The sequence below is a fragment of the Musa acuminata genome, chromosome BXJ3-8, assembly GCF_036884655.1.
Source record: "Musa acuminata AAA Group cultivar baxijiao chromosome BXJ3-8, Cavendish_Baxijiao_AAA, whole genome shotgun sequence".
In the NCBI taxonomy this organism is placed as follows: domain Eukaryota; kingdom Viridiplantae; phylum Streptophyta; class Magnoliopsida; order Zingiberales; family Musaceae; genus Musa; species Musa acuminata.
Genome location: NC_088356.1, coordinates 47161730 through 47167729, shown reverse-complemented (window position 1 = coordinate 47167729; position 6000 = coordinate 47161730). Strand labels below are relative to the sequence as shown.

The following is a 6000-nucleotide window of genomic DNA, read 5'->3' as shown; positions in this document are numbered from 1 at the left end:
GATAGATTGGGCCTGCACCAGAAATTGTATTTCGGAGAGATGAATGATAATTTATATCTTTAAGGTAAAGTTCAAATCAAGTCCTATCGACTGCCCTTGGTCATTGATACTTAAGAAGTTTTTATTTCAACATGAACGGGTTTGGTCATTTCTCCATTTGACAGACAAGGATTTGATCGTATGTTACAACAACCTTTGATTTATAAGGAAGGTGCAGAAGGCAGAGTTGGATGGATGATTCATTCATTTAGCAACATTAGGAACTCCAGTTCATGTAAGGTTACTAATGTTACAACATTAGGAACTCCAGTTCATGTAAGGTTACTAATGTTACAACATTAGGAACTCCAGTTCTGTGGCACAGGAAGGTGAGTTCGATGGATGATTCATTCATTTAGCAAACTGCTAAATTAGGATTCCGTGGCGTTTGTTGAGATCAGGAATTAGTTGCTTGGCAAGCTTTGTTTGAGAGTCCTGGCAAGCGATGTTTTAAAAACCTAATTTTCCTTGTCAACACAAGGAATTAAGTATGTTTTAAAAACATACTTGTCAACACAAGTATGATTTCTCCCAAGTTTTGGATATATTTAGTTATTAAGAGATATACGCTACATTATTGCAAGTTTTCTTTATATTTGTGATATGATTTCACTTATATATGAGAGTGATGTATAACATGGAAGTCCACCCCCAACTTCTCAATTATAACATGGAAGGAAATGGAAAAAAAATGAATAATGATAAATGAGAATAACAAAATTCATTTATTACAAGAAAAATCAAACAAAGTAAAACCATTGTTCAAATCTCCAGCTGCATTTCAGAAAAAATGAAACCAGGCTTCCTTCCATGAGAAACAATAATAAGTTAGGCCTGAACAAGCTATGATTTAAAGTTATCAAGTGCTATAAGAAAACATTAAAAATACTTCCCCGATCTTTTGGAACTTGTCTGACGAACCCTGCCAAATAGTAAAATTTTGCACGTTTGAACTTCCGACATCCTGGACTTTGGTTAAGAATTAAATGATTCCTTTGTCCTTTCATTATTTGAAGCTCCAGATGTCCTGCAATACCTAGATTCAAGTATTTGCTAGCAGCATCATTCCCAGACATTAAAGCAATGCACTTCAATATAAATCATAAATCATCACATTTTGAAATTCTAACTGCCAAAAAAAAAACTCTTAAATATCTCTAAAGCCATATTCACAACCTAAAATGGAACCAAGGTATTTGAGGATGATTATTGGTCAAAAAGGCTTTGCTATAATTCTAACTCGATACTAACAATATATTATGCCTTTTGGTCAATAACAAAATGAGTCGAGAAACTAAAGTGAGAAATAATATATTTACAAGCATCAAGGCCATCTTTCAAACTTCCATTTAAATTTTTTTCCCTTTTTTTATGGTTTTCATTCCAATCATCTAAATTCTAAAACCAGTTCGTGTTCCCTACTTTCTCCTGACTTTGTAAATATTCAGGTTTTTCCAGGAATCAAAAAGAATATTACAATCCGAATCCTATACATGATCCAACTAGACCTACTCCATTAATCGTCTATGGCGATCTTAATCTTCTCAATTATCAGCAATGATACCTCTACCTCAAAATTCAACAACGTGCACTTATAGCAAGAAGTGAACTTCACAGATAGTCTGTTAACATAAACTCCACGTTTTTATAACCTATATAATAAAATACACATTTGCACCTACACATAATGGCCTTACTTGTTTCATGTTGAACAACAAAATTAAACCTTCGTTTGCAACTACTATGGATCTCTTTTCACATCACTGTGCAAGTAAAGATCAAAGGATTGGGTCAAAGTTAGGTCTAGCTGAATCCAGGATAAGCCACGAGTCTGAATCTAAACCTCTTTTAATCTTCTGTTTTTGAAGCATTTTTTATGGGGACTCTTTTGTTATTCTTTACACAATGTATTTACATAATGCGGATACATCGAATCAGCCATTCTTCAAGTTTAGGAAGGAATCTTAACACGACTTCAACAATCTGGATTACAAAAAAAAAAGGTATTGTTAAGTCTTTTGTATTCAACTTTTAAAATGAACTATGTGATCACTGAGTTTGTTTAGGACATTTGGCCTAGATAACTCATTGCCTACCTATGCATTTATTTCATCATCATGCCTTTAATAAAGATGATTAAAACTAAGATTCATATGCCTAACATCAATATCAGCAGCAGTTATGGCAGTGGGAAACACTAGATTGGTATAACAGGATTACCAAAATTTGCAATATAGTTGAAATAAAAAAATTAAGTCAAAATTATAAAACGCACGATACCTAGCTATTGCAAATCATTTACGTAGGCAATTTTGTCTGGAAAAGCAAAATCAGTGACAGTAAGGAGGTAAATGTGAGCCAGCACACAAGGAATCAGTCCTAGACTGACAATTCTTATGAATAAAAGCTCAATCAGACATATACATAAAGGTCGTGAACTGAACCTAGGTGACCTAGTCTAGTGTTCTAGCTCGTTCTCAATTATATCGTCATCAACAATGACCACCACATGCACACAATGTGCATTATGGCAGAGGCAGGTCAACTTCTAACCACGGCAACAATATTAGCAAGGTCGCATCCCTGCTCCAATTGATGCATCATAGACCTTTCCCTTCTCACCAACCATTATTTGGGATGTAGTGACAACAGTGACCATTTCACCAACATGTTAAGGTCCATGTTAATAGCTTCTTAGCCGCCTCATCACCCTCGAACTCATCTTATCTCAGAGTTTCAATCTCACATCAAAGAATATCATTATCTCCAAGGACAGTTAGCAGCCTTGCCATTTGATAACTCAGTTTAAGATGTTATTCAACTATTGGAGATGTAAAAACCCGCAAAAGTTATTTGTTTCATAAAAGGAGGGAAAAACCTACAATGCACCATTAGATTAGTTATTAGACAATAATGTCTACGTTGAACAGTTAGATAATTCCTATGATCCAAAATTTCTTTTCTGTGACAATAATGTCTACGTTGAACAGTTGGGTTTTTGGCTTTTGGTACTGTAATCTTAAGTTACTATCCAAGATATCCAAATAAGCAAGATCCAAGGTCAAAGCATACATAGGTAAATACATCAAAGAAGAAACAACACAATCAAAATGGTTATGCATTTGAAAAACATGTACTTGCACATTAATCCTAGAGACTTGTAATGTTATATAATCTGTAAACAATCCATTTGTTAGGCATTGCCTGTATTTGTTTGTCATGTGTGTATTTTGCAAATTGAACAAAGCTAATTATTTAATTACAATTGTCAAATTCAATGAAAAGGTTATGAAAGTAAAAAATAGATTAATAAGACTATAACAATAAGCAAAATCCTTGACTTCGGGAATGGTTAAGTCAAAACTTGTAGCAAGGATGATAATATGAACAAAAACAACGTTCAAAGCTGCTAAAATATATATCTGCGCCAGGTAGACCTTTTGCGCTGTTGATTGGGATGATTGGGTTTGAAACTTCTTGTGTTGAAGTTCAACAAAATATGTCTTGCCGCTCTCTTAGTCCTTCCTTCCTTCCCTCGATATGTTCATACAAAAGTATGCATAATCTCTTTATATAGACAAACAAAAAAAATAGATGGATCTGGGTTTTCCTCACTCAATATAAGCATCACTGTTGGTGCTTTCTGCAAATGGACTTGAATCTTTTTAATTTTATGATAATGTAGTTTGATAACATGACTAAGACAATAACCACCATCTAACCTAGTAGAAAACAGCATCCCAGTATTCCCGAGGTAGCATAAACATATCAATTGTGGCTCTCCAATTTATAACCAAAGGCAGAAATTCATAATAGACAACCTTAAACCTTTGCCAGCTTTCTTTCTTCAAAATATCTTACACTGTGAATAAGAATATTCATAACTAGTAATACAATATATCAGTTCTTGGTTCTATCTATCACAATCGAAGAACAAATGCATCATTAAGGAAACCATACCGTCACCAACAAGACTAAGCTCAGAGGACTAATACCAGAATGTAAATATCTGTAATAAAACAAATCTTTTTTGTTCCATACTTACCACCGAATCTTCTAAAGTTACATGTCATTCATGAAATATCAACTAGATATGATGACAATAATTTGCACTGTTTACCTAACTCAGACATTCCTTAGCCTAAGACACCACAATACAAACTCAACGGAAGAACAATACGTATTAGAGCGAACGAGTAAACTATCACTAACAAGACTGATCTCCAGGAGATAAAACCAGCACGTAAGATGGACCTATTCTTTGTCGTTATTTTGATGAGTTTGCCTAATTCTTAACACAAACATAACTGAAGAAAACGAACAACAACATGAATAAGAGGGAGCTAAAGAATTAAGCGTGAATCGATCAAAACGTACCAAGGAAGAAAAAGAGGGCGAGCAGGAGAAGCTGCCTTGTGAGGCGACCGCGTGTGACAACGAGAAGGAGCACGCTAGTGCACAACCATGGCCGCCGCCATAGCTTGCGAACCGGCGTGCTCTCTCTCGTTGTCAACCAACGACGCCCACGCAAGAACGCTGGAACCCACAAATCTCATCATCTGCCAAGTCGATCCCAAACCAACATCCATCAGAAAAATCCACATACATACAGCTTCCATATTCTTGACCCTATGACGATCGTCATAGGAGAAGATGAAGACGAAAAGAAAACTTACAATCCACAGCCTTAACGCATGCGATCTGTAAACTTGGAGTTCCATCGACCCAAGATTCTTTGGAAACCCTCAAACCACCAAAAAAGATTCCTCATGAAATGGAATCCGGAAAAGGAAGATAAAGAAACAAGAATCCGAGACCCAAAATTAACAAAGAGACAAGAGAGAGCGTTCGATCAAATTCCAAAGATCAACAACCCGTACACCCTAAGATCAAGCAAACCGGTTCAAGAACGAAAACCCTTACGGGATCCAACCGAACACGCAGAACTTCCAGATCTCAACCACCCAATCCCCAAAAAGAAGACGACAAAGATGAGAAATCACCGATCGAAACCAAGAGAGAAGCCGAAGAAAGATGGAGCGGAGAGACCGAGAGAGAGGAGACGCTTCCGGAAACCAAGAAAGCAACAGAGCTGTTGATGAGATCTCTCGGTTTGCTTCCGCTCGCTCATCTCCGCCTTCCTTTAAAAGAAGGGTTCGGAGAATAAACAAAATTTGTCGCCAATAATATATATATAACAGTAAATGAAAGGACAACAAAACGGCGTGCAAACCGTTTTATCGCCGATTGCTTGTACGCCCGTTTGAATCATCTCCTGCACCTTTTTCCAGTCCCTGAACGGCCACTCACGCACACACCCCTGCGTTCTCGAATGGGCCCCGAAGCTGCAAATGTGGGGTACGCCAGGGGGCGGCTCGGATCGCGTGAAAACATTTGGCTTTAAAGGCGCTGTCCGGATGCCGAACGTGGTTCCCATCTTGCAGTCCAATCGAATGACGAAACGTGTACCGGGAAGTGGGGGTGGCCATTGTACGGAGATGCCCCCCCTGACGTCACGAAATTACGAGATTACCACTCGTTCCCGTCGACGCCCTCTGGCGAGGGGAAGAGATCGCATTTATCGGTCTTATTTTTCCTCGGTGAAAGGAGGACGAGAGTACGTCTCTTTGCTTGGGGAAGACGCGACGTGTGTCCTCTCGGGTCATATCGGAGATCATGACGCCGAGTACGTCTCAAACGGTGAGTAAAACTTGAATGGCACGGTCACAGGAGCTGCTGGCGACCGACTCGGCTCGCGACTTCGGACACGGAGGCGATGGCGGGCAACCGAAGGCAACCAACAGATACTGGTCGTGACCGAAGTTGGGTCACGCACCCCGACCTGACCAACGTGTGGCGACCGGAGGGGAATCGACGCCTATCGTGTGGTAGGCGTAGTGTGGGGTTCGCGATGGGACAGGGTAGGACGAGTCGAGGGACTGGGGGTCGGGATCAAGTATA

General features: G+C 38.7%; 1 long non-coding RNA gene across 3 annotated transcripts; it reads right to left on the bottom strand.

The window, feature by feature from the left end:
- Positions 1-716: 716 nt before the first annotated feature.
- LOC135646156 (uncharacterized) lies at positions 717-5412 on the bottom strand. 3 transcript variants are annotated; one of them, XR_010498971.1, is made up of 3 exons: positions 4716-5215; positions 2696-4598; positions 717-2647 (listed from the first exon to the last, which is right to left on the bottom strand). It is a non-coding gene; the product is annotated as an uncharacterized LOC135646156 (long non-coding RNA). The 3 variants fall into 3 exon arrangements; XR_010498972.1 differs by having other exon boundaries at positions 717-3901; positions 4417-4598; positions 4716-5206; XR_010498970.1 differs by having other exon boundaries at positions 717-4598; positions 4716-5412.
- Positions 5413-6000: the final 588 nt, after the last annotated feature.